The 25,414-nt window shown below is 42.5% G+C and overlaps 36 non-coding genes across 36 annotated transcripts; all 36 read left to right on the plus strand.

The window, feature by feature from the left end:
• The first annotated feature begins 487 nt into the window (after positions 1-487).
• Positions 488-560, plus strand: trnav-uac (transfer RNA valine (anticodon UAC)). The gene has a single exon. It is a non-coding gene; the product is annotated as a tRNA-Val (tRNA).
• Positions 561-1,186: 626 nt separating this feature from the next.
• trnav-aac (transfer RNA valine (anticodon AAC)) lies at positions 1,187-1,259 on the plus strand. The gene has a single exon. It is a non-coding gene; the product is annotated as a tRNA-Val (tRNA).
• A 626-nt stretch (positions 1,260-1,885) lies between these two features.
• Positions 1,886-1,958, plus strand: trnav-cac (transfer RNA valine (anticodon CAC)). Its single transcript has one exon. It is a non-coding gene; the product is annotated as a tRNA-Val (tRNA).
• A 621-nt stretch (positions 1,959-2,579) lies between these two features.
• On the plus strand, positions 2,580-2,652 carry trnav-uac (transfer RNA valine (anticodon UAC)). Its single transcript has one exon. It is a non-coding gene; the product is annotated as a tRNA-Val (tRNA).
• Positions 2,653-3,278: 626 nt separating this feature from the next.
• trnav-cac (transfer RNA valine (anticodon CAC)) lies at positions 3,279-3,351 on the plus strand. Its single transcript has one exon. It is a non-coding gene; the product is annotated as a tRNA-Val (tRNA).
• Positions 3,352-3,972: 621 nt separating this feature from the next.
• Positions 3,973-4,045, plus strand: trnav-cac (transfer RNA valine (anticodon CAC)). Its single transcript has one exon. It is a non-coding gene; the product is annotated as a tRNA-Val (tRNA).
• A 621-nt stretch (positions 4,046-4,666) lies between these two features.
• trnav-uac (transfer RNA valine (anticodon UAC)) lies at positions 4,667-4,739 on the plus strand. Its single transcript has one exon. It is a non-coding gene; the product is annotated as a tRNA-Val (tRNA).
• Positions 4,740-5,365: 626 nt separating this feature from the next.
• On the plus strand, positions 5,366-5,438 carry trnav-cac (transfer RNA valine (anticodon CAC)). Its single transcript has one exon. It is a non-coding gene; the product is annotated as a tRNA-Val (tRNA).
• A 621-nt stretch (positions 5,439-6,059) lies between these two features.
• On the plus strand, positions 6,060-6,132 carry trnav-cac (transfer RNA valine (anticodon CAC)). The gene has a single exon. It is a non-coding gene; the product is annotated as a tRNA-Val (tRNA).
• Positions 6,133-6,758: 626 nt separating this feature from the next.
• On the plus strand, positions 6,759-6,831 carry trnav-uac (transfer RNA valine (anticodon UAC)). The gene has a single exon. It is a non-coding gene; the product is annotated as a tRNA-Val (tRNA).
• A 626-nt stretch (positions 6,832-7,457) lies between these two features.
• trnav-cac (transfer RNA valine (anticodon CAC)) lies at positions 7,458-7,530 on the plus strand. The gene has a single exon. It is a non-coding gene; the product is annotated as a tRNA-Val (tRNA).
• Positions 7,531-8,151: 621 nt separating this feature from the next.
• Positions 8,152-8,224, plus strand: trnav-cac (transfer RNA valine (anticodon CAC)). Its single transcript has one exon. It is a non-coding gene; the product is annotated as a tRNA-Val (tRNA).
• A 626-nt stretch (positions 8,225-8,850) lies between these two features.
• Positions 8,851-8,923, plus strand: trnav-aac (transfer RNA valine (anticodon AAC)). Its single transcript has one exon. It is a non-coding gene; the product is annotated as a tRNA-Val (tRNA).
• Positions 8,924-9,544: 621 nt separating this feature from the next.
• Positions 9,545-9,617, plus strand: trnav-cac (transfer RNA valine (anticodon CAC)). The gene has a single exon. It is a non-coding gene; the product is annotated as a tRNA-Val (tRNA).
• A 621-nt stretch (positions 9,618-10,238) lies between these two features.
• trnav-cac (transfer RNA valine (anticodon CAC)) lies at positions 10,239-10,311 on the plus strand. Its single transcript has one exon. It is a non-coding gene; the product is annotated as a tRNA-Val (tRNA).
• A 626-nt stretch (positions 10,312-10,937) lies between these two features.
• On the plus strand, positions 10,938-11,010 carry trnav-aac (transfer RNA valine (anticodon AAC)). Its single transcript has one exon. It is a non-coding gene; the product is annotated as a tRNA-Val (tRNA).
• A 620-nt stretch (positions 11,011-11,630) lies between these two features.
• trnav-uac (transfer RNA valine (anticodon UAC)) lies at positions 11,631-11,703 on the plus strand. The gene has a single exon. It is a non-coding gene; the product is annotated as a tRNA-Val (tRNA).
• A 626-nt stretch (positions 11,704-12,329) lies between these two features.
• Positions 12,330-12,402, plus strand: trnav-cac (transfer RNA valine (anticodon CAC)). Its single transcript has one exon. It is a non-coding gene; the product is annotated as a tRNA-Val (tRNA).
• A 620-nt stretch (positions 12,403-13,022) lies between these two features.
• On the plus strand, positions 13,023-13,095 carry trnav-aac (transfer RNA valine (anticodon AAC)). The gene has a single exon. It is a non-coding gene; the product is annotated as a tRNA-Val (tRNA).
• A 621-nt stretch (positions 13,096-13,716) lies between these two features.
• Positions 13,717-13,789, plus strand: trnav-uac (transfer RNA valine (anticodon UAC)). Its single transcript has one exon. It is a non-coding gene; the product is annotated as a tRNA-Val (tRNA).
• A 626-nt stretch (positions 13,790-14,415) lies between these two features.
• trnav-cac (transfer RNA valine (anticodon CAC)) lies at positions 14,416-14,488 on the plus strand. Its single transcript has one exon. It is a non-coding gene; the product is annotated as a tRNA-Val (tRNA).
• Positions 14,489-15,108: 620 nt separating this feature from the next.
• trnav-aac (transfer RNA valine (anticodon AAC)) lies at positions 15,109-15,181 on the plus strand. The gene has a single exon. It is a non-coding gene; the product is annotated as a tRNA-Val (tRNA).
• Positions 15,182-15,807: 626 nt separating this feature from the next.
• On the plus strand, positions 15,808-15,880 carry trnav-aac (transfer RNA valine (anticodon AAC)). Its single transcript has one exon. It is a non-coding gene; the product is annotated as a tRNA-Val (tRNA).
• A 626-nt stretch (positions 15,881-16,506) lies between these two features.
• On the plus strand, positions 16,507-16,579 carry trnav-cac (transfer RNA valine (anticodon CAC)). The gene has a single exon. It is a non-coding gene; the product is annotated as a tRNA-Val (tRNA).
• A 621-nt stretch (positions 16,580-17,200) lies between these two features.
• On the plus strand, positions 17,201-17,273 carry trnav-uac (transfer RNA valine (anticodon UAC)). The gene has a single exon. It is a non-coding gene; the product is annotated as a tRNA-Val (tRNA).
• A 626-nt stretch (positions 17,274-17,899) lies between these two features.
• On the plus strand, positions 17,900-17,972 carry trnav-aac (transfer RNA valine (anticodon AAC)). The gene has a single exon. It is a non-coding gene; the product is annotated as a tRNA-Val (tRNA).
• Positions 17,973-18,598: 626 nt separating this feature from the next.
• On the plus strand, positions 18,599-18,671 carry trnav-cac (transfer RNA valine (anticodon CAC)). The gene has a single exon. It is a non-coding gene; the product is annotated as a tRNA-Val (tRNA).
• A 621-nt stretch (positions 18,672-19,292) lies between these two features.
• trnav-uac (transfer RNA valine (anticodon UAC)) lies at positions 19,293-19,365 on the plus strand. Its single transcript has one exon. It is a non-coding gene; the product is annotated as a tRNA-Val (tRNA).
• A 626-nt stretch (positions 19,366-19,991) lies between these two features.
• Positions 19,992-20,064, plus strand: trnav-cac (transfer RNA valine (anticodon CAC)). The gene has a single exon. It is a non-coding gene; the product is annotated as a tRNA-Val (tRNA).
• A 621-nt stretch (positions 20,065-20,685) lies between these two features.
• Positions 20,686-20,758, plus strand: trnav-uac (transfer RNA valine (anticodon UAC)). Its single transcript has one exon. It is a non-coding gene; the product is annotated as a tRNA-Val (tRNA).
• A 626-nt stretch (positions 20,759-21,384) lies between these two features.
• Positions 21,385-21,457, plus strand: trnav-cac (transfer RNA valine (anticodon CAC)). The gene has a single exon. It is a non-coding gene; the product is annotated as a tRNA-Val (tRNA).
• A 621-nt stretch (positions 21,458-22,078) lies between these two features.
• trnav-cac (transfer RNA valine (anticodon CAC)) lies at positions 22,079-22,151 on the plus strand. The gene has a single exon. It is a non-coding gene; the product is annotated as a tRNA-Val (tRNA).
• A 626-nt stretch (positions 22,152-22,777) lies between these two features.
• trnav-aac (transfer RNA valine (anticodon AAC)) lies at positions 22,778-22,850 on the plus strand. The gene has a single exon. It is a non-coding gene; the product is annotated as a tRNA-Val (tRNA).
• Positions 22,851-23,471: 621 nt separating this feature from the next.
• On the plus strand, positions 23,472-23,544 carry trnav-cac (transfer RNA valine (anticodon CAC)). Its single transcript has one exon. It is a non-coding gene; the product is annotated as a tRNA-Val (tRNA).
• A 621-nt stretch (positions 23,545-24,165) lies between these two features.
• trnav-cac (transfer RNA valine (anticodon CAC)) lies at positions 24,166-24,238 on the plus strand. The gene has a single exon. It is a non-coding gene; the product is annotated as a tRNA-Val (tRNA).
• Positions 24,239-24,864: 626 nt separating this feature from the next.
• Positions 24,865-24,937, plus strand: trnav-aac (transfer RNA valine (anticodon AAC)). The gene has a single exon. It is a non-coding gene; the product is annotated as a tRNA-Val (tRNA).
• Positions 24,938-25,414: the final 477 nt, after the last annotated feature.

The raw sequence follows: 25,414 nt of genomic DNA on the forward strand, positions 1-25,414 counted from the left end.
TTCTACATATAGCTCAAAACTCAACCAGCATGTGAGAAATAAAATTAGCCAAAAGAGCATATGCAAGCAAGCGGCCTGATTTTGATGTTCAATCATCAGATGCTTCTTAGCGGGTGTCCGGAGCAGAGGCCTTGCAGAAGTTGAGTGCGAAGTCATTGATCCTACTGAAATGAAACGATACCTTGCCAATCCTATCATGGTAGTGAGAAGAGTACTGTGAATTGTTACGTTAGGAACACAGCAGTTGCTTTCTGTTTCTGAATCTTGTGTAGTATGACGAAGTGACTTGATTGGTGTGAAGTCACTTTGCAGGTTCCTGATTAAATTCGTTTGAAGACAGAACTGATACTAGCATGTGGGCATGACGGCATTGCAAAGGAGGCCAACTGCTGGTTTTTCACATTTGATTCAATGAGAGGATGAGCCACTGACAATTGGCAGATTACCTAAAATGTCCTTTGCTGAAGGAAGCCACTGCATGTCAGTTGTTTCCATAGTGTAGTGGTTATCACATTCGCTTTACACGCGAAAAGTCCTCGACTCGAATCCGAGTGGAAACATGGTAGTCTTCTACTTTTGGCACAAGCATCAAATCCAACACACCAGTGAAACCAAGTTGCCCTTGTTCATAAGTCTCACACACTGACACAATGCATGACATTACACAAAGTGTCGGTCTTCACTGTCTTAATCGTTCTACATACTGTATACCTCAAAATTCAACCAGCATGTGAGAAATAAAATTAGCCAAAAGACTAAATGCAAGCAAGGGGCCTGATTTTGATGTTCAATCATCAGATGCTTCTTAGCGGGTGTCCGGAGCAGAGGCCTTGCAGAAGTTGAGTGCGAAATCATTGATCCTACTGAAATGAAACGATACCTTGCCAATCCTATTATGGTAGTGAGAAGAGTCCTGTGAATTGTTACGTCAGGAACACAGTAGTTGCTTTTTGTTTCTGAATCTTGTGTAGTATGACGAAGTGACTTGATTGGTGTGAAGTCACTTTGCAGGTTCCTGATTAAATTCGTTTGAAGACAGAACTGATACTAGCATGTGGGCATGACGGCATTGCAAAGGAGGCCAACTGCTGGTCTTTCACATTTGATTCAATGAGAGGATGAGCCGCTGACAATTGGCAGATTACCTAAAATTTCCTTTGCTGAAGGAAGCCATTGCATATCAGTTGTTTCCATAGTGTAGTGGTTATCACATTCGCCTAACACGCGAAAGGTCCTCGGTTCGAAACCGAGTGGAAACATGGTAGTCTTCTACTTTTGGCACAAGCATCAAATCCAACACACCAGTGAAACCAAGTTGCCCTTGTTCATAAGTCTCACACACTGACACAATGCATGACATTACACAAAGTGTCGGTCTTCACTGTCTTAATAGTTCTACATACTGTATACCTCAAAATTCAACCAGCATGTGAGAAATAAAATTAGCCAAAAGACTAAATGCAAGCAAGGGGCCTGATTTTGATGTTCAATCATCAGATGCTTCTTAGCGGGTGTCCGGAGCAGAGGCCTTGCAGAAGTTGAGTGCGAAATCATTGATCCTACTGAAATGAAACGATACCTTGCCAATCCTATTATGGTAGTGAGAAGAGTCCTGTGAATTGTTACGTCAGGAACACAGTAGTTGCTTTTTGTTTCTGAATCTTGTGTAGTATGACGAAGTGACTTGATTGGTGTGAAGTCACTTTGCAGGTTCCTGATTAAATTCGTTTGAAGACAGAACTGATACTAGCATGTGGGCATGACGGCATTGCAAAGGAGGCCAACTGCTGGTCTTTAACATTTGATTCAATGAGAGGATGAGCCGCTGACAATTGGCAGATTACGTAAAATTTCCTTTGCTGAAGGAACCCATTGTATGTCAGTTGTTTCCATAGTGTAGTGGTTATCACGTTCGCCTCACACGCGAAAGGTCCTCGGTTCGAAACCGAGTGGAAACATGTTGGTCTTCTGCTTTTGGCCCAAGCTTCAAATCCAACACACCAGTTAAACCAAGTTGCCCTCGTTCATAAGTCTCACACAATGACAAAATGCATGGTGTTCCACAAAGTGTCAGCCTTCACTTTCTTAATAGTTCTACATATAGCTCAAAACTCAACCAGCATGTGAGAAATAAAATTAGCCAAAAGAGCATATGCAAGCAAGCGGCCTGATTTTGATGTTCAATCATCAGATGCTTCTTAGCGGGTGTCCGGAGCAGAGGCCTTGCAGAAGTTGAGTGCGAAGTCATTGATCCTACTGAAATGAAACGATACCTTGCCAATCCTATCATGGTAGTGAGAAGAGTACTGTGAATTGTTACGTTAGGAACACAGCAGTTGCTTTCTGTTTCTGAATCTTGTGTAGTATGACGAAGTGACTTGATTGGTGTGAAGTCACTTTGCAGGTTCCTGATTAAATTCGTTTGAAGACAGAACTGATACTAGCATGTGGGCATGACGGCATTGCAAAGGAGGCCAACTGCTGGTTTTTCACATTTGATTCAATGAGAGGATGAGCCACTGACAATTGGCAGATTACCTAAAATGTCCTTTGCTGAAGGAAGCCACTGCATGTCAGTTGTTTCCATAGTGTAGTGGTTATCACATTCGCTTTACACGCGAAAAGTCCTCGGCTCGAATCCGAGTGGAAACATGGTAGTCTTCTACTTTTGGCACAAGCATCAAATCCAACACACCAGTGAAACCAAGTTGCCCTTGTTCATAAGTCTCACACACTGACACAATGCATGACATTACACAAAGTGTCGGTCTTCACTGTCTTAATAGTTCTACATACTGTATACTTCAAAATTCAACCAGCATGTGAGAAATAAAATTAGCCAAAAGACTAAATGCAAGCAAGGGGCCTGATTTTGATGTTCAATCATCAGATGCTTCTTAGCGGGTGTCCGGAGCAGAGGCCTTGCAGAAGTTGAGTGCGAAATCATTGATCCTACTGAAATGAAACGATACCTTGCCAATCCTATTATGGTAGTGAGAAGAGTCCTGTGAATTGTTACGTCAGGAACACAGTAGTTGCTTTTTGTTTCTGAATCTTGTGTAGTATGACGAAGTGACTTGATTGGTGTGAAGTCACTTTGCAGGTTCCTGATTAAATTCGTTTGAAGACAGAACTGATACTAGCATGTGGGCATGACGGCATTGCAAAGGAGGCCAACTGCTGGTCTTTCACATTTGATTCAATGAGAGGATGAGCCGCTGACAATTGGCAGATTACGTAAAATTTCCTTTGCTGAAGGAACCCATTGTATGTCAGTTGTTTCCATAGTGTAGTGGTTATCAAGTTCGCCTCACACGCGAAAGGTCCTCGGTTCGAAACCGAGTGGAAACATGTTGGTCTTCTGCTTTTGGCCCAAGCTTCAAATCCAACACACCAGTTAAACCAAGTTGCCCTCGTTCATAAGTCTCACACAATGACAAAATGCATGGTGTTCCACAAAGTGTCAGCCTTCACTTTCTTAATAGTTCTACATATAGCTCAAAACTCAACCAGCATGTGAGAAATAAAATTAGCCAAAAGAGCATATGCAAGCAAGCGGCCTGATTTTGATGTTCAATCATCAGATGCTTCTTAGCGGGTGTCCGGAGCAGAGGCCTTGCAGAAGTTGAGTGCGAAGTCATTGATCCTACTGAAATGAAACGATACCTTGCCAATCCTATCATGGTAGTGAGAAGAGTACTGTGAATTGTTACGTTAGGAACACAGCAGTTGCTTTCTGTTTCTGAATCTTGTGTAGTATGACGAAGTGACTTGATTGGTGTGAAGTCACTTTGCAGGTTCCTGATTAAATTCGTTTGAAGACAGAACTGATACTAGCATGTGGGCATGACGGCATTGCAAAGGAGGCCAACTGCTGGTCTTTCACATTTGATTCAATGAGAGGATGAGCCGCTGACAATTGGCAGATTACGTAAAATTTCCTTTGCTGAAGGAACCCATTGTATGTCAGTTGTTTCCATAGTGTAGTGGTTATCAAGTTCGCCTCACACGCGAAAGGTCCTCGGTTCGAAACCGAGTGGAAACATGTTGGTCTTCTGCTTTTGGCCCAAGCTTCAAATCCAACACACCAGTTAAACCAAGTTGCCCTCGTTCATAAGTCTCACACAATGACAAAATGCATGGTGTTCCACAAAGTGTCAGCCTTCACTTTCTTAATAGTTCTACATATAGCTCAAAACTCAACCAGCATGTGAGAAATAAAATTAGCCAAAAGAGCATATGCAAGCAAGCGGCCTGATTTTGATGTTCAATCATCAGATGCTTCTTAGCGGGTGTCCGGAGCAGAGGCCTTGCAGAAGTTGAGTGCGAAGTCATTGATCCTACTGAAATGAAACGATACCTTGCCAATCCTATCATGGTAGTGAGAAGAGTACTGTGAATTGTTACGTTAGGAACACAGCAGTTGCTTTCTGTTTCTGAATCTTGTGTAGTATGACGAAGTGACTTGATTGGTGTGAAGTCACTTTGCAGGTTCCTGATTAAATTCGTTTGAAGACAGAACTGATACTAGCATGTGGGCATGACGGCATTGCAAAGGAGGCCAACTGCTGGTTTTTCACATTTGATTCAATGAGAGGATGAGCCACTGACAATTGGCAGATTACCTAAAATGTCCTTTGCTGAAGGAAGCCACTGCATGTCAGTTGTTTCCATAGTGTAGTGGTTATCACATTCGCTTTACACGCGAAAAGTCCTCGGCTCGAATCCGAGTGGAAACATGGTAGTCTTCTACTTTTGGCACAAGCATCAAATCCAACACACCAGTGAAACCAAGTTGCCCTTGTTCATAAGTCTCACACACTGACACAATGCATGACATTACACAAAGTGTCGGTCTTCACTGTCTTAATAGTTCTACATACTGTATACCTCAAAATTCAACCAGCATGTGAGAAATAAAATTAGCCAAAAGACTAAATGCAAGCAAGGGGCCTGATTTTGATGTTCAATCATCAGATGCTTCTTAGCGGGTGTCCGGAGCAGAGGCCTTGCAGAAGTTGAGTGCGAAATCATTGATCCTACTGAAATGAAACGATACCTTGCCAATCCTATTATGGTAGTGAGAAGAGTCCTGTGAATTGTTACGTCAGGAACACAGTAGTTGCTTTTTGTTTCTGAATCTTGTGTAGTATGACGAAGTGACTTGATTGGTGTGAAGTCACTTTGCAGGTTCCTGATTAAATTCGTTTGAAGACAGAACTGATACTAGCATGTGGGCATGACGGCATTGCAAAGGAGGCCAACTGCTGGTCTTTCACATTTGATTCAATGAGAGGATGAGCCGCTGACAATTGGCAGATTACGTAAAATTTCCTTTGCTGAAGGAACCCATTGTATGTCAGTTGTTTCCATAGTGTAGTGGTTATCAATTTCGCCTCACACGCGAAAGGTCCTCGGTTCGAAACCAAGTGGAAACATGTTGGTCTTCTGCTTTTGGCCCAAGCTTCAAATCCAACACACCAGTTAAACCAAGTTGCCCTCGTTCATAAGTCTCACACAATGACAAAATGCATGGTGTTCCACAAAGTGTCAGCCTTCACTTTCTTAATAGTTCTACATATAGCTCAAAACTCAACCAGCATGTGAGAAATAAAATTAGCCAAAAGAGCATATGCAAGCAAGCGGCCTGATTTTGATGTTCAATCATCAGATGCTTCTTAGCGGGTGTCCGGAGCAGAGGCCTTGCAGAAGTTGAGTGCGAAGTCATTGATCCTACTGAAATGAAACGATACCTTGCCAATCCTATCATGGTAGTGAGAAGAGTACTGTGAATTGTTACGTTAGGAACACAGTAGTTGCTTTTTGTTTCTGAATCTTGTGTAGTATGACGAAGTGACTTGATTGGTGTGAAGTCACTTTGCAGGTTCCTGATTAAATTCGTTTGAAGACAGAACTGATACTAGCATGTGGGCATGACGGCATTGCAAAGGAGGCCAACTGCTGGTCTTTCACATTTGATTCAATGAGAGGATGAGCCGCTGACAATTGGCAGATTACGTAAAATTTCCTTTGCTGAAGGAAACCATTGTATGTCAGTTGTTTCCATAGTGTAGTGGTTATCGCGTTCGCCTCACACGCGAAAGGTCCTCGGTTCGAAACCGAGTGGAAACATGATGGTCTTCTGCTTTTGGCCCAAGCTTCAAATCCAACACACCAGTTAAACCAAGTTGCCCTCGTTCATAAGTCTCACACAATGACAAAATGCATGGTGTTCCACAAAGTGTCAGCCTTCACTTTCTTAATAGTTCTACATACTGCATACTTCAAAATTCAACCAGCATGTGAGAAATAAAATTAGCCAAAAGACTAAATGCAAGCAAGCGGCCTGATTTTGATGTTCAATCATCAGATGCTTCTTAGCGGGTGTCCGGAGCAGAGGCCTTGCAGAAGTTGAGTGCGAAATCATTGATCCTACTGAAATGAAACGATACCTTGCCAATCCTATTATGGTAGTGAGAAGAGTCCTGTGAATTGTTACGTCAGGAACACAGCAGTTGCTTTTTGTTTCTGAATCTTGTGTAGTATGACGAAGTGACTTGATTGGTGTGAAGTCACTTTGCAGGTTCCTGATTAAATTCGTTTGAAGACAGAACTGATACTAGCATGTGGGCATGACGGCATTGCAAAGGAGGCCAACTGCTGGTTTTTCACATTTGATTCAATGAGAGGATGAGCCACTGACAATTGGCAGATTACCTAAAATGTCCTTTGCTGAAGGAAGCCACTGCATGTCAGTTGTTTCCATAGTGTAGTGGTTATCACATTCGCTTTACACGCGAAAAGTCCTCGGCTCGAATCCGAGTGGAAACATGGTAGTCTTCTACTTTTGGCACAAGCATCAAATCCAACACACCAGTGAAACCAAGTTGCCCTTGTTCATAAGTCTCACACACTGACACAATGCATGACATTACACAAAGTGTCGGTCTTCACTGTCTTAATAGTTCTACATACTGTATACCTCAAAATTCAACCAGCATGTGAGAAATAAAATTAGCCAAAAGACTAAATGCAAGCAAGGGGCCTGATTTTGATGTTCAATCATCAGATGCTTCTTAGCGGGTGTCCGGAGCAGAGGCCTTGCAGAAGTTGAGTGCGAAATCATTGATCCTACTGAAATGAAACGATACCTTGCCAATCCTATTATGGTAGTGAGAAGAGTCCTGTGAATTGTTACGTCAGGAACACAGTAGTTGCTTTTTGTTTCTGAATCTTGTGTAGTATGACGAAGTGACTTGATTGGTGTGAAGTCACTTTGCAGGTTCCTGATTAAATTCGTTTGAAGACAGAACTGATACTAGCATGTGGGCATGACGGCATTGCAAAGGAGGCCAACTGCTGGTCTTTCACATTTGATTCAATGAGAGGATGAGCCGCTGACAATTGGCAGATTACGTAAAATTTCCTTTGCTGAAGGAACCCATTGTATGTCAGTTGTTTCCATAGTGTAGTGGTTATCAATTTCGCCTCACACGCGAAAGGTCCTCGGTTCGAAACCAAGTGGAAACATGTTGGTCTTCTGCTTTTGGCCCAAGCTTCAAATCCAACACACCAGTTAAACCAAGTTGCCCTCGTTCATAAGTCTCACACAATGACAAAATGCATGGTGTTCCACAAAGTGTCAGCCTTCACTTTCTTAATAGTTCTACATATAGCTCAAAACTCAACCAGCATGTGAGAAATAAAATTAGCCAAAAGAGCATATGCAAGCAAGCGGCCTGATTTTGATGTTCAATCATCAGATGCTTCTTAGCGGGTGTCCGGAGCAGAGGCCTTGCAGAAGTTGAGTGCGAAGTCATTGATCCTACTGAAATGAAACGATACCTTGCCAATCCTATCATGGTAGTGAGAAGAGTACTGTGAATTGTTACGTTAGGAACACAGTAGTTGCTTTTTGTTTCTGAATCTTGTGTAGTATGACGAAGTGACTTGATTGGTGTGAAGTCACTTTGCAGGTTCCTGATTAAATTCGTTTGAAGACAGAACTGATACTAGCATGTGGGCATGACGGCATTGCAAAGGAGGCCAACTGCTGGTCTTTCACATTTGATTCAATGAGAGGATGAGCCGCTGACAATTGGCAGATTACGTAAAATTTCCTTTGCTGAAGGAAACCATTGTATGTCAGTTGTTTCCATAGTGTAGTGGTTATCACGTTCGCCTCACACGCGAAAGGTCCTCGGTTCGAAACCGAGTGGAAACATGATGGTCTTCTGCTTTTGGCCCAAGCTTCAAATCCAACACACCAGTTAAACCAAGTTGCCCTCGTTCATAAGTCTCACACAATGACAAAATGCATGGTGTTCCACAAAGTGTCAGCCTTCACTTTCTTAATAGTTCTACATACTGCATACTTCAAAATTCAACCAGCATGTGAGAAATAAAATTAGCCAAAAGACTAAATGCAAGCAAGCGGCCTGATTTTGATGTTCAATCATCAGATGCTTCTTAGCGGGTGTCCGGAGCAGAGGCCTTGCAGAAGTTGAGTGCGAAATCATTGATCCTACTGAAATGAAACGATACCTTGCCAATCCTATTATGGTAGTGAGAAGAGTCCTGTGAATTGTTACGTCAGGAACACAGTAGTTGCTTTTTGTTTCTGAATCTTGTGTAGTATGACGAAGTGACTTGATTGGTGTGAAGTCACTTTGCAGGTTCCTGATTAAATTCATTTGAAGACAGAACTGATACTAGCATGTGGGCATGACGGCATTGCAAAGGAGGCCAACTGCTGGTCTTTCACATTTGATTCAATGAGAGGATGAGCCGCTGACAATTGGCAGATTACCTAAAATTTCCTTTGCTGAAGGAAGCCATTGCATATCAGTTGATTCCATAGTGTAGTGGTTATCACATTCGCCTAACACGCGAAAGGTCCTCGGTTCGAAACCGAGTGGAAACATGTTGGTCTTCTGCTTTCGGCCCAAGCTTCAAATCCAACACACCAGTTAAACCAAGTTGCCCTTGTTCATAAGTCTGACACAATGACAAAATGCATGGTGTTCCACAAAGTGTCAGCCTTCACTTTCTTAATAGTTCTACATATAGTTCAAAACTCAACCAGCATGTGAGAAATAAAATTAGCCAAAAGGGCATATGCAAGCAAGCGGCCTGATTTTGATGTTCAATCATCAGATGCTTCTTAGCGGGTGTCCGGAGCAGAGGCCTTGCAGAAGTTGAGTGCGAAATCATTGATCCTACTGAAATGAAACGATACCTTGCCAATCCTATTATGGTAGTGAGAAGAGTCCTGTGAATTGTTACGTCAGGAACACAGTAGTTGCTTTTTGTTTCTGAATCTTGTGTAGTATGACGAAGTGACTTGATTGGTGTGAAGTCACTTTGCAGGTTCCTGATTAAATTCGTTTGAAGACAGAACTGATACTAGCATGTGGGCATGACGGCATTGCAAAGGAGGCCAACTGCTGGTCTTTCACATTTGATTCAATGAGAGGATGAGCCGCTGACAATTGGCAGATTACGTAAAATTTCCTTTGCTGAAGGAACCCATTGTATGTCAGTTGTTTCCATAGTGTAGTGGTTATCAATTTCGCCTCACACGCGAAAGGTCCTCGGTTCGAAACCAAGTGGAAACATGTTGGTCTTCTGCTTTTGGCCCAAGCTTCAAATCCAACACACCAGTTAAACCAAGTTGCCCTCGTTCATAAGTCTCACACAATGACAAAATGCATGGTGTTCCACAAAGTGTCAGCCTTCACTTTCTTAATAGTTCTACATATAGCTCAAAACTCAACCAGCATGTGAGAAATAAAATTAGCCAAAAGAGCATATGCAAGCAAGCGGCCTGATTTTGATGTTCAATCATCAGATGCTTCTTAGCGGGTGTCCGGAGCAGAGGCCTTGCAGAAGTTGAGTGCGAAGTCATTGATCCTACTGAAATGAAACGATACCTTGCCAATCCTATCATGGTAGTGAGAAGAGTACTGTGAATTGTTACGTTAGGAACACAGTAGTTGCTTTTTGTTTCTGAATCTTGTGTAGTATGACGAAGTGACTTGATTGGTGTGAAGTCACTTTGCAGGTTCCTGATTAAATTCGTTTGAAGACAGAACTGATACTAGCATGTGGGCATGACGGCATTGCAAAGGAGGCCAACTGCTGGTTTTTCACATTTGATTCAATGAGAGGATGAGCCGCTGACAATTGGCAGATTACGTAAAATTTCCTTTGCTGAAGGAAACCATTGTATGTCAGTTGTTTCCATAGTGTAGTGGTTATCACGTTCGCCTCACACGCGAAAGGTCCTCGGTTCGAAACCGAGTGGAAACATGTTGGTCTTCTGCTTTTGGCCCAAGCTTCAAATCCAACACACCAGTTAAACCAAGTTGCCCTCGTTCATAAGTCTCACACAATGACAAAATGCATGGTGTTCCACAAAGTGTCAGCCTTCACTTTCTTAATAGTTCTACATACTGCATACTTCAAAATTCAACCAGCATGTGAGAAATAAAATTAGCCAAAAGACTAAATGCAAGCAAGCGGCCTGATTTTGATGTTCAATCATCAGATGCTTCTTAGCGGGTGTCCGGAGCAGAGGCCTTGCAGAAGTTGAGTGCGAAATCATTGATCCTACTGAAATGAAACGATACCTTGCCAATCCTATTATGGTAGTGAGAAGAGTCCTGTGAATTGTTACGTCAGGAACACAGTAGTTGCTTTTTGTTTCTGAATCTTGTGTAGTATGACGAAGTGACTTGATTGGTGTGAAGTCACTTTGCAGGTTCCTGATTAAATTCATTTGAAGACAGAACTGATACTAGCATGTGGGCATGACGGCATTGCAAAGGAGGCCAACTGCTGGTCTTTCACATTTGATTCAATGAGAGGATGAGCCGCTGACAATTGGCAGATTACCTAAAATTTCCTTTGCTGAAGGAAGCCATTGCATATCAGTTGATTCCATAGTGTAGTGGTTATCACATTCGCCTAACACGCGAAAGGTCCTCGGTTCGAAACCGAGTGGAAACATGTTGGTCTTCTGCTTTCGGCCCAAGCTTCAAATCCAACACACCAGTTAAACCAAGTTGCCCTTGTTCATAAGTCTGACACAATGACAAAATGCATGGTGTTCCACAAAGTGTCAGCCTTCACTTTCTTAATAGTTCTACATATAGTTCAAAACTCAACCAGCATGTGAGAAATAAAATTAGCCAAAAGGGCATATGCAAGCAAGCGGCCTGATTTTGATGTTCAATCATCAGATGCTTCTTAGCGGGTGTCCGGAGCAGAGGCCTGGCAGAAGTTGAGTGCGAAATCATTGATCCTACTGAAATGAAACGATACCTTGCCAATCCTATCATGGTAGTGAGAAGAGTACTGTGAATTGTTACGTTAGGAACACAGCAGTTGCTTTCTGTTTCTGAATCTTGTGAAGTATGACGAAGTGACTTGATTGGTGTGAAGTCACTTTGCAGGTTCCTGATTAATGTCGTTTGAAGACAGAACTGATACTAGCATGTGGGCATGACGGCATTGCAAAGAGGCCAACTGCTGGTTTTTCACATTTGATTCAATGAGAGGATGAGCCACTGACAATTGGCAGATTACCTAAAATGTGCTTTGCTGAAGGAAGCCACTGCATGTCAGTTGTTTCCATAGTGTAGTGGTTATCACATTCGCTTTACACGCGAAAAGTCCTCGGCTCGAATCCGAGTGGAAACACGGTAGTCTTCTACTTTTGGCACAAGCATCAAATCCAACACACCAGTGAAACCAAGTTGCCCTTGTTCATAAGTCTCACACACTGACACAATGCATGACATTACACAAAGTGTCGGTCTTCACTGTCTTAATCGTTCTACATACTGTATACCTCAAAATTCAACCAGCATGTGAGAAATAAAATTAGCCAAAAGACTAAATGCAAGCAAGGGGCCTGATTTTGATGTTCAATCATCAGATGCTTCTTAGCGGGTGTCCGGAGCAGAGGCCTTGCAGAAGTTGAGTGCGAAATCATTGATCCTACTGAAATGAAACGATACCTTGCCAATCCTATTATGGTAGTGAGAAGAGTCCTGTGAATTGTTACGTCAGGAACACAGTAGTTGCTTTTTGTTTCTGAATCTTGTGTAGTATGACGAAGTGACTTGATTGGTGTGAAGTCACTTTGCAGGTTCCTGATTAAATTCGTTTGAAGACAGAACTGATACTAGCATGTGGGCATGACGGCATTGCAAAGGAGGCCAACTGCTGGTCTTTCACATTTGATTCAATGAGAGGATGAGCCGCTGACAATTGGCAGATTACGTAAAATTTCCTTTGCTGAAGGAAGCCATTGTATGTCAGTTGTTTCCATTGTGTAGTGGTTATCACGTTCGCCTCACACGCGAAAGGTCCTCGGTTCGAAACCGAGTGGAAACATGTTGGTCTTCTGCTTTTGGCCCAAGCTTCAAATCCAACACACCAGTTAAACCAAGTTGCCCTCGTTCATAAGTCTCACACAATGACAAAATGCATGGTGTTCCACAAAGTGTCAGCCTTCACTTTCTTAATAGTTCTACATATAGCTCAAAACTCAACCAGCATGTGAGAAAAAAAATTAGCCAAAAGAGCATATGCAAGCAAGCGGCCTGATTTTGATGTTCAATCATCAGATGCTTCTTAGCGGGTGTCCGGAGCAGAGGCCTGGCAGAAGTTGAGTGCGAAATCATTGATCCTACTGAAATGAAACGATACCTTGCCAATCCTATCATGGTAGTGAGAAGAGTACTGTGAATTGTTACGTTAGGAACACAGCAGTTGCTTTCTGTTTCTGAATCTTGTGAAGTATGACGAAGTGACTTGATTGGTGTGAAGTCACTTTGCAGGTTCCTGATTAATGTCGTTTGAAGACAGAACTGATACTAGCATGTGGGCATGACGGCATTGCAAAGAGGCCAACTGCTGGTTTTTCACATTTGATTCAATGAGAGGATGAGCCACTGACAATTGGCAGATTACCTAAAATTTCCTTTGCTGAAGGAAGCCATTGCATATCAGTTGTTTCCATAGTGTAGTGGTTATCACATTCGCCTAACACGCGAAAGGTCCTCGGTTCGAAACCGAGTGGAAACATGTTGGTCTTCTGCTTTTGGCCCAAGCTTCAAATCCAACACACCAGTTAAACCAAGTTGCCCTCGTTCATGAGTCTCACACAATGACAATATGCATGGTGTTCCACAAAGTTTCAGCCTTCACTTTCTTAATAGTTCTACATATTGCTCAAAACTCAACCAGCATGTGAGAAATGAAATTAGCCAAAAGAGCATATGCAAGCAAGCGGCCTGATTTTGATGTTCAATCATCAGATGCTTCTTAGCGGGTGTCCGGAGCAAAGGCCTTGCAGAAGTTGAGTGCGAAGTCATTGATCCTACTGAAATGAAACGATACCTTGCCAATCCTATCATGGTAGTGAGAAGAGTACTGTGAATTGTTACGTTAGGAACACAGCAGTTGCTTTCTGTTTCTGAATCTTGTGTAGTATGACGAAGTGACTTGATTGGTGTGAAGTCACTTTGCAGGTTCCTGATTAAATTCGTTTGAAGACAGAACTGATACTAGCATGTGGGCATGACGGCATTGCAAAGGAGGCCAACTGCTGGTTTTTCACATTTGATTCAATGAGAGGATGAGCCACTGACAATTGGCAGATTACCTAAAATGTCCTTTGCTGAAGGAAGCCACTGCATGTCAGTTGTTTCCATAGTGTAGTGGTTATCACATTCGCTTTACACGCGAAAAGTCCTCGACTCGAATCCGAGTGGAAACATGGTAGTCTTCTACTTTTGGCACAAGCATCAAATCCAACACACCAGTGAAACCAAGTTGCCCTTGTTCATAAGTCTCACACACTGACACAATGCATGACATTACACAAAGTGTCGGTCTTCACTGTCTTAATCGTTCTACATACTGTATACCTCAAAATTCAACCAGCATGTGAGAAATAAAATTAGCCAAAAGACTAAATGCAAGCAAGGGGCCTGATTTTGATGTTCAATCATCAGATGCTTCTTAGCGGGTGTCCGGAGCAGAGGCCTTGCAGAAGTTGAGTGCGAAATCATTGATCCTACTGAAATGAAACGATACCTTGCCAATCCTATTATGGCAGTGAGAAGAGTCCTGTGAATTGTTACGTCAGGAACACAGTAGTTGCTTTTTGTTTCTGAATCTTGTGTAGTATGACGAAGTGACTTGATTGGTGTGAAGTCACTTTGCAGGTTCCTGATTAAATTCGTTTGAAGACAGAACTGATACTAGCATGTGGGCATGACGGCATTGCAAAGGAGGCCAACTGCTGGTCTTTCACATTTGATTCAATGAGAGGATGAGCCGCTGACAATTGGCAGATTACGTAAAATTTCCTTTGCTGAAGGAAGCCATTGTATGTCAGTTGTTTCCATAGTGTAGTGGTTATCACGTTCGCCTCACACGCGAAAGGTCCTCGGTTTGAAACCGAGTGGAAACATGTTGGTCTTCTGCTTTTGGCCCAAGCTTCAAATCCAACACACCAGTTAAACCAAGTTGCCCGCGTTCATAAGTCTCACACAATGACAAAATGCATGGTGTTCCACAAAGTGTCAGCCTTCGCTTTCTTAATAGTTCTACATATAGCTCAAAACTCAACCAGCATGTGAGAAATAAAATTAGCCAAAAGAGCATATGCAAGCAAGCGGCCTGATTTTGATGTTCAATCATCAGATGCTTCTTAGCGGGTGTCTGGAGCAGAGGCCTGGCAGAAGTTGAGTGCGAAATCATTGATCCTACTGAAATGAAACGATACCTTGCCAATCCTATCATGGTAGTGAGAAGAGTACTGTGAATTGTTACGTTAGGAACACAGCAGTTGCTTTCTGTTTCTGAATCTTGTTAAGTATGACGAAGTGACTTGATTGGTGTGAAGTCACTTTGCAGGTTCCTGATTAATGTCGTTTGAAGACAGAACTGATACTAGCATGTGGGCATGACGGCATTGCAAAGAGGCCAACTGCTGGTTTTTCACATTTGATTCAATGAGAGGATGAGCCACTGACAATTGGCAGATTACCTAAAATTTCCTTTGCTGAAGGAAGCCATTGCATATCAGCTGTTTCCATAGTGTAGTGGTTATCACATTCGCCTAACACGCGAAAGGTCCTCGGTTCGAAACCGAGTGGAAACATGTTGGTCTTCTGCTTTTGGCCCAAGCTTCAAATCCAACACACCAGATAAACCAAGTTGCCCTCGTTCATAAGTCTCACACAATGACAAAATGCATGGTGTTTCACAAAGTGTCAGCCTTCACTTTCTTAATAGTTCTACATACTGCATACTTCAAAATTCAACCAGCATGTGAGAAATAAAATTAGCCAAAAGACTAAATGCAAGCAAGCGGCCTGATTTTGATGTTCAATCATCAGATGCTTCTTAGCGGGTGTCCGGAGCAGAGGCCTTGCAGAAGTTGAGTGCGAAATCATTGATCCTACTGAAATGAAACGATACCTTGCCAATCCTATTATGGTAGTGAGAAGAGTCCTTTGAATTGTTACGTCAGGAACACAGTAGTTGCTTTTTGTTTCTGAATCTTGTGTAGTATGACGAAGTGACTTGATTGGTGTGAAGTCACTTTGCAGGTTCCTGATTAAATTCATTTGAAGACAGAACTGATACTAGCATGTGGGCATGACGGCATTGCAAAGGAGGCCAACTGCTGGTCTTTCACATTTGATTCAATGAGAGGATGAGCCGCTGACAATTGGCAGATTACCTAAAATTTCCTTTGCTGAAGGAAGCCATTGCATATCAGTTGTTTCCATAGTGTAGTGGTTATCACATTCGCCTAACACGCGAAAGGTCCTCGGTTCGAAACCGAGTGGAAACATGGTAGTCTTCTACTTTTGGCACAAGCATCAAATCCAACACACCAGTGAAACCAAGTTGCCCTTGTTCATAAGTCTCACACACTGACACAATGCATGACATTACACAAAGTGTCGGTCTTCACTGTCTTAATAGTTCTACATACTGTATACCTCAAAATTCAACCAGCATGTGAGAAATAAAATTAGCCAAAAGACTAAATGCAAGCAAGGGGCCTGATTTTGATGTTCAATCATCAGATGCTTCTTAGCGGGTGTCCGGAGCAGAGGCCTTGCAGAAGTTGAGTGCGAAATCATTGATCCTACTGAAATGAAACGATACCTTGCCAATCCTATTATGGTAGTGAGAAGAGTCCTGTGAATTGTTACGTCAGGAACACAGTAGTTGCTTTTTGTTTCTGAATCTTGTGTAGTATGACGAAGTGACTTGATTGGTGTGAAGTCACTTTGCAGGTTCCTGATTAAATTCGTTTGAAGACAGAACTGATACTAGCATGTGGGCATGACGGCATTGCAAAGGAGGCCAACTGCTGGTCTTTCACATTTGATTCAATGAGAGGATGAGCCGCTGACAATTGGCAGATTACGTAAAATTTCCTTTGCTGAAGGAACCCATTGTATGTCAGTTGTTTCCATAGTGTAGTGGTTATCACGTTCGCCTCACACGCGAAAGGTCCTCGGTTCGAAACCGAGTGGAAACATGTTGGTCTTCTGCTTTTGGCCCAAGCTTCAAATCCAACACACCAGTTAAACCAAGTTGCCCTCGTTCATAAGTCTCACGCAATGACAAAATGCATGGTGTTCCACAAAGTGTCAGCCTTCACTTTCTTAATAGTTCTACATATAGCTCAAAACTCAACCAGCATGTGAGAAATAAAATTAGCCAAAAGAGCATATGCAAGCAAGCGGCCTGATTTTGATGTTCAATCATCAGATGCTTCTTAGCGGGTGTCCGGAGCAGAGGCCTTGCAGAAGTTGAGTGCGAAGTCATTGATCCTACTGAAATGAAACGATACCTTGCCAATCCTATCATGGTAGTGAGAAGAGTACTGTGAATTGTTACGTTAGGAACACAGCAGTTGCTTTCTGTTTCTGAATCTTGTGTAGTATGACGAAGTGACTTGATTGGTGTGAAGTCACTTTGCAGGTTCCTGATTAAATTCGTTTGAAGACAGAACTGATACTAGCATGTGGGCATGACGGCATTGCAAAGGAGGCCAACTGCTGGTTTTTCACATTTGATTCAATGAGAGGATGAGCCACTGACAATTGGCAGATTACCTAAAATGTCCTTTGCTGAAGGAAGCCACTGCATGTCAGTTGTTTCCATAGTGTAGTGGTTATCACATTCGCTTTACACGCGAAAAGTCCTCGACTCGAATCCGAGTGGAAACATGGTAGTCTTCTACTTTTGGCACAAGCATCAAATCCAACACACCAGTGAAACCAAGTTGCCCTTGTTCATAAGTCTCACACACTGACACAATGCATGACATTACACAAAGTGTCGGTCTTCACTGTCTTAATCGTTCTACATACTGTATACCTCAAAATTCAACCAGCATGTGAGAAATAAAATTAGCCAAAAGACTAAATGCAAGCAAGGGGCCTGATTTTGATGTTCAATCATCAGATGCTTCTTAGCGGGTGTCCGGAGCAGAGGCTTTGCAGAAGTTGAGTGCGAAATCATTGATCCTACTGAAATGAAACGATACCTTGCCAATCCTATTATGGTAGTGAGAAGAGTCCTGTGAATTGTTACGTCAGGAACACAGTAGTTGCTTTTTGTTTCTGAATCTTGTGTAGTATGACGAAGTGACTTGATTGGTGTGAAGTCACTTTGCAGGTTCCTGATTAAATTCGTTTGAAGACAGAACTGATACTAGCATGTGGGCATGACGGCATTGCAAAGGAGGCCAACTGCTGGTCTTTCACATTTGATTCAATGAGAGGATGAGCCGCTGACAATTGGCAGATTACCTAAAATTTCCTTTGCTGAAGGAAGCCATTGCATATCAGTTGTTTCCATAGTGTAGTGGTTATCACATTCGCCTAACACGCGAAAGGTCCTCGGTTCGAAACCGAGTGGAAACATGGTAGTCTTCTACTTTTGGCACAAGCATCAAATCCAACACACCAGTGAAACCAAGTTGCCCTTGTTCATAAGTCTCACACACTGACACAATGCATGACATTACACAAAGTGTCGGTCTTCACTGTCTTAATAGTTCTACATACTGTATACCTCAAAATTCAACCAGCATGTGAGAAATAAAATTAGCCAAAAGACTAAATGCAAGCAAGGGGCCTGATTTTGATGTTCAATCATCAGATGCTTCTTAGCGGGTGTCCGGAGCAGAGGCCTTGCAGAAGTTGAGTGCGAAATCATTGATCCTACTGAAATGAAACGATACCTTGCCAATCCTATTATGGTAGTGAGAAGAGTCCTGTGAATTGTTACGTCAGGAACACAGTAGTTGCTTTTTGTTTCTGAATCTTGTGTAGTATGACGAAGTGACTTGATTGGTGTGAAGTCACTTTGCAGGTTCCTGATTAAATTCGTTTGAAGACAGAACTGATACTAGCATGTGGGCATGACGGCATTGCAAAGGAGGCCAACTGCTGGTCTTTAACATTTGATTCAATGAGAGGATGAGCCGCTGACAATTGGCAGATTACGTAAAATTTCCTTTGCTGAAGGAACCCATTGTATGTCAGTTGTTTCCATAGTGTAGTGGTTATCACGTTCGCCTCACACGCGAAAGGTCCTCGGTTCGAAACCGAGTGGAAACATGTTGGTCTTCTGCTTTTGGCCCAAGCTTCAAATCCAACACACCAGTTAAACCAAGTTGCCCTCGTTCATAAGTCTCACACAATGACAAAATGCATGGTGTTCCACAAAGTGTCAGCCTTCACTTTCTTAATAGTTCTACATATAGCTCAAAACTCAACCAGCATGTGAGAAATAAAATTAGCCAAAAGAGCATATGCAAGCAAGCGGCCTGATTTTGATGTTCAATCATCAGATGCTTCTTAGCGGGTGTCCGGAGCAGAGGCCTTGCAGAAGTTGAGTGCGAAGTCATTGATCCTACTGAAATGAAACGATACCTTGCCAATCCTATCATGGTAGTGAGAAGAGTACTGTGAATTGTTACGTTAGGAACACAGCAGTTGCTTTCTGTTTCTGAATCTTGTGTAGTATGACGAAGTGACTTGATTGGTGTGAAGTCACTTTGCAGGTTCCTGATTAAATTCGTTTGAAGACAGAACTGATACTAGCATGTGGGCATGACGGCATTGCAAAGGAGGCCAACTGCTGGTTTTTCACATTTGATTCAATGAGAGGATGAGCCACTGACAATTGGCAGATTACCTAAAATGTCCTTTGCTGAAGGAAGCCACTGCATGTCAGTTGTTTCCATAGTGTAGTGGTTATCACATTCGCTTTACACGCGAAAAGTCCTCGGCTCGAATCCGAGTGGAAACATGGTAGTCTTCTACTTTTGGCACAAGCATCAAATCCAACACACCAGTGAAACCAAGTTGCCCTTGTTCATAAGTCTCACACACTGACACAATGCATGACATTACACAAAGTGTCGGTCTTCACTGTCTTAATAGTTCTACATACTGTATACTTCAAAATTCAACCAGCATGTGAGAAATAAAATTAGCCAAAAGACTAAATGCAAGCAAGGGGCCTGATTTTGATGTTCAATCATCAGATGCTTCTTAGCGGGTGTCCGGAGCAGAGGCCTTGCAGAAGTTGAGTGCGAAATCATTGATCCTACTGAAATGAAACGATACCTTGCCAATCCTATTATGGTAGTGAGAAGAGTCCTGTGAATTGTTACGTCAGGAACACAGTAGTTGCTTTTTGTTTCTGAATCTTGTGTAGTATGACGAAGTGACTTGATTGGTGTGAAGTCACTTTGCAGGTTCCTGATTAAATTCGTTTGAAGACAGAACTGATACTAGCATGTGGGCATGACGGCATTGCAAAGGAGGCCAACTGCTGGTCTTTCACATTTGATTCAATGAGAGGATGAGCCGCTGACAATTGGCAGATTACGTAAAATTTCCTTTGCTGAAGGAACCCATTGTATGTCAGTTGTTTCCATAGTGTAGTGGTTATCAAGTTCGCCTCACACGCGAAAGGTCCTCGGTTCGAAACCGAGTGGAAACATGTTGGTCTTCTGCTTTTGGCCCAAGCTTCAAATCCAACACACCAGTTAAACCAAGTTGCCCTCGTTCATAAGTCTCACACAATGACAAAATGCATGGTGTTCCACAAAGTGTCAGCCTTCACTTTCTTAATAGTTCTACATATAGCTCAAAACTCAACCAGCATGTGAGAAATAAAATTAGCCAAAAGAGCATATGCAAGCAAGCGGCCTGATTTTGATGTTCAATCATCAGATGCTTCTTAGCGGGTGTCCGGAGCAGAGGCCTTGCAGAAGTTGAGTGCGAAGTCATTGATCCTACTGAAATGAAACGATACCTTGCCAATCCTATCATGGTAGTGAGAAGAGTACTGTGAATTGTTACGTTAGGAACACAGCAGTTGCTTTCTGTTTCTGAATCTTGTGTAGTATGACGAAGTGACTTGATTGGTGTGAAGTCACTTTGCAGGTTCCTGATTAAATTCGTTTGAAGACAGAACTGATACTAGCATGTGGGCATGACGGCATTGCAAAGGAGGCCAACTGCTGGTTTTTCACATTTGATTCAATGAGAGGATGAGCCACTGACAATTGGCAGATTACCTAAAATGTCCTTTGCTGAAGGAAGCCACTGCATGTCAGTTGTTTCCATAGTGTAGTGGTTATCACATTCGCTTTACACGCGAAAAGTCCTCGGCTCGAATCCGAGTGGAAACATGGTAGTCTTCTACTTTTGGCACAAGCATCAAATCCAACACACCAGTGAAACCAAGTTGCCCTTGTTCATAAGTCTCACACACTGACACAATGCATGACATTACACAAAGTGTCGGTCTTCACTGTCTTAATAGTTCTACATACTGTATACCTCAAAATTCAACCAGCATGTGAGAAATAAAATTAGCCAAAAGACTAAATGCAAGCAAGGGGCCTGATTTTGATGTTCAATCATCAGATGCTTCTTAGCGGGTGTCCGGAGCAGAGGCCTTGCAGAAGTTGAGTGCGAAATCATTGATCCTACTGAAATGAAACGATACCTTGCCAATCCTATTATGGTAGTGAGAAGAGTCCTGTGAATTGTTACGTCAGGAACACAGTAGTTGCTTTTTGTTTCTGAATCTTGTGTAGTATGACGAAGTGACTTGATTGGTGTGAAGTCACTTTGCAGGTTCCTGATTAAATTCGTTTGAAGACAGAACTGATACTAGCATGTGGGCATGACGGCATTGCAAAGGAGGCCAACTGCTGGTCTTTCACATTTGATTCAATGAGAGGATGAGCCGCTGACAATTGGCAGATTACGTAAAATTTCCTTTGCTGAAGGAACCCATTGTATGTCAGTTGTTTCCATAGTGTAGTGGTTATCAAGTTCGCCTCACACGCGAAAGGTCCTCGGTTCGAAACCGAGTGGAAACATGTTGGTCTTCTGCTTTTGGCCCAAGCTTCAAATCCAACACACCAGTTAAACCAAGTTGCCCTCGTTCATAAGTCTCACACAATGACAAAATGCATGGTGTTCCACAAAGTGTCAGCCTTCACTTTCTTAATAGTTCTACATATAGCTCAAAACTCAACCAGCATGTGAGAAATAAAATTAGCCAAAAGAGCATATGCAAGCAAGCGGCCTGATTTTGATGTTCAATCATCAGATGCTTCTTAGCGGGTGTCCGGAGCAGAGGCCTTGCAGAAGTTGAGTGCGAAGTCATTGATCCTACTGAAATGAAACGATACCTTGCCAATCCTATCATGGTAGTGAGAAGAGTACTGTGAATTGTTACGTTAGGAACACAGTAGTTGCTTTTTGTTTCTGAATCTTGTGTAGTATGACGAAGTGACTTGATTGGTGTGAAGTCACTTTGCAGGTTCCTGATTAAATTCGTTTGAAGACAGAACTGATACTAGCATGTGGGCATGACGGCATTGCAAAGGAGGCCAACTGCTGGTCTTTCACATTTGATTCAATGAGAGGATGAGCCGCTGACAATTGGCAGATTACGTAAAATTTCCTTTGCTGAAGGAAACCATTGTATGTCAGTTGTTTCCATAGTGTAGTGGTTATCACGTTCGCCTCACACGCGAAAGGTCCTCGGTTCGAAACCGAGTGGAAACATGTTGGTCTTCTGCTTTTGGCCCAAGCTTCAAATCCAACACACCAGTTAAACCAAGTTGCCCTCGTTCATAAGTCTCACACAATGACAAAATGCATGGTGTTCCACAAAGTGTCAGCCTTCACTTTCTTAATAGTTCTACATACTGCATACTTCAAAATTCAACCAGCATGTGAGAAATAAAATTAGCCAAAAGACTAAATGCAAGCAAGCGGCCTGATTTTGATGTTCAATCATCAGATGCTTCTTAGCGGGTGTCCGGAGCAGAGGCCTTGCAGAAGTTGAGTGCGAAATCATTGATCCTACTGAAATGAAACGATACCTTGCCAATCCTATTATGGTAGTGAGAAGAGTCCTGTGAATTGTTACGTCAGGAACACAGTAGTTGCTTTTTGTTTCTGAATCTTGTGTAGTATGACGAAGTGACTTGATTGATGTGAAGTCACTTTGCAGGTTCCTGATTAAATTCATTTGAAGACAGAACTGATACTAGCATGTGGGCATGACGGCATTGCAAAGGAGGCCAACTGCTGGTCTTTCACATTTGATTCAATGAGAGGATGAGCCGCTGACAATTGGCAGATTACCTAAAATTTCCTTTGCTGAAGGAAGCCATTGCATATCAGTTGATTCCATAGTGTAGTGGTTATCACATTCGCCTAACACGCGAAAGGTCCTCGGTTCGAAACCGAGTGGAAACATGTTGGTCTTCTGCTTTCGGCCCAAGCTTCAAATCCAACACACCAGTTAAACCAAGTTGCCCTTGTTCATAAGTCTGACACAATGACAAAATGCATGGTGTTCCACAAAGTGTCAGCCTTCACTTTCTTAATAGTTCTACATATAGTTCAAAACTCAACCAGCATGTGAGAAATAAAATTAGCCAAAAGGGCATATGCAAGCAAGCGGCCTGATTTTGATGTTCAATCATCAGATGCTTCTTAGCGGGTGTCCGGAGCAGAGGCCTTGCAGAAGTTGAGTGCGAAATCATTGATCCTACTGAAATGAAACGATACCTTGCCAATCCTATTATGGTAGTGAGAAGAGTCCTGTGAATTGTTACGTCAGGAACACAGTAGTTGCTTTTTGTTTCTGAATCTTGTGTAGTATGACGAAGTGACTTGATTGGTGTGAAGTCACTTTGCAGGTTCCTGATTAAATTCGTTTGAAGACAGAACTGATACTAGCATGTGGGCATGACGGCATTGCAAAGGAGGCCAACTGCTGGTCTTTCACATTTGATTCAATGAGAGGATGAGCCGCTGACAATTGGCAGATTACGTAAAATTTCCTTTGCTGAAGGAACCCATTGTATGTCAGTTGTTTCCATAGTGTAGTGGTTATCAATTTCGCCTCACACGCGAAAGGTCCTCGGTTCGAAACCAAGTGGAAACATGTTGGTCTTCTGCTTTTGGCCCAAGCTTCAAATCCAACACACCAGTTAAACCAAGTTGCCCTCGTTCATAAGTCTCACACAATGACAAAATGCATGGTGTTCCACAAAGTGTCAGCCTTCACTTTCTTAATAGTTCTACATATAGCTCAAAACTCAACCAGCATGTGAGAAATAAAATTAGCCAAAAGAGCATATGCAAGCAAGCGGCCTGATTTTGATGTTCAATCATCAGATGCTTCTTAGCGGGTGTCCGGAGCAGAGGCCTTGCAGAAGTTGAGTGCGAAGTCATTGATCCTACTGAAATGAAACGATACCTTGCCAATCCTATCATGGTAGTGAGAAGAGTACTGTGAATTGTTACGTTAGGAACACAGTAGTTGCTTTTTGTTTCTGAATCTTGTGTAGTATGACGAAGTGACTTGATTGGTGTGAAGTCACTTTGCAGGTTCCTGATTAAATTCGTTTGAAGACAGAACTGATACTAGCATGTGGGCATGACGGCATTGCAAAGGAGGCCAACTGCTGGTCTTTCACATTTGATTCAATGAGAGGATGAGCCGCTGACAATTGGCAGATTACGTAAAATTTCCTTTGCTGAAGGAAACCATTGTATGTCAGTTGTTTCCATAGTGTAGTGGTTATCACGTTCGCCTCACACGCGAAAGGTCCTCGGTTCGAAACCGAGTGGAAACATGTTGGTCTTCTGCTTTTGGCCCAAGCTTCAAATCCAACACACCAGTTAAACCAAGTTGCCCTCGTTCATAAGTCTCACACAATGACAAAATGCATGGTGTTCCACAAAGTGTCAGCCTTCACTTTCTTAATAGTTCTACATACTGCATACTTCAAAATTCAACCAGCATGTGAGAAATAAAATTAGCCAAAAGACTAAATGCAAGCAAGCGGCCTGATTTTGATGTTCAATCATCAGATGCTTCTTAGCGGGTGTCCGGAGCAGAGGCCTTGCAGAAGTTGAGTGCGAAATCATTGATCCTACTGAAATGAAACGATACCTTGCCAATCCTATTATGGTAGTGAGAAGAGTCCTGTGAATTGTTACGTCAGGAACACAGTAGTTGCTTTTTGTTTCTGAATCTTGTGTAGTATGACGAAGTGACTTGATTGGTGTGAAGTCACTTTGCAGGTTCCTGATTAAATTCATTTGAAGACAGAACTGATACTAGCATGTGGGCATGACGGCATTGCAAAGGAGGCCAACTGCTGGTCTTTCACATTTGATTCAATGAGAGGATGAGCCGCTGACAATTGGCAGATTACCTAAAATTTCCTTTGCTGAAGGAAGCCATTGCATATCAGTTGATTCAATAGTGTAGTGGTTATCACATTCGCCTAACACGCGAAAGGTCCTCGGTTCGAAACCGAGTGGAAACATGTTGGTCTTCTGCTTTCGGCCCAAGCTTCAAATCCAACACACCAGTTAAACCAAGTTGCCCTTGTTCATAAGTCTGACACAATGACAAAATGCATGGTGTTCCACAAAGTGTCAGCCTTCACTTTCTTAATAGTTCTACATATAGTTCAAAACTCAACCAGCATGTGAGAAATAAAATTAGCCAAAAGGGCATATGCAAGCAAGCGGCCTGATTTTGATGTTCAATCATCAGATGCTTCTTAGCGGGTGTCCGGAGCAGAGGCCTGGCAGAAGTTGAGTGCGAAATCATTGATCCTACTGAAATGAAACGATACCTTGCCAATCCTATCATGGTAGTGAGAAGAGTACTGTGAATTGTTACGTTAGGAACACAGCAGTTGCTTTCTGTTTCTGAATCTTGTGAAGTATGACGAAGTGACTTGATTGGTGTGAAGTCACTTTGCAGGTTCCTGATTAATGTCGTTTGAAGACAGAAC

The sequence above is a fragment of the Paramormyrops kingsleyae genome, chromosome 1, assembly GCF_048594095.1.
Source record: "Paramormyrops kingsleyae isolate MSU_618 chromosome 1, PKINGS_0.4, whole genome shotgun sequence".
Classification (NCBI taxonomy): domain Eukaryota; kingdom Metazoa; phylum Chordata; class Actinopteri; order Osteoglossiformes; family Mormyridae; genus Paramormyrops; species Paramormyrops kingsleyae.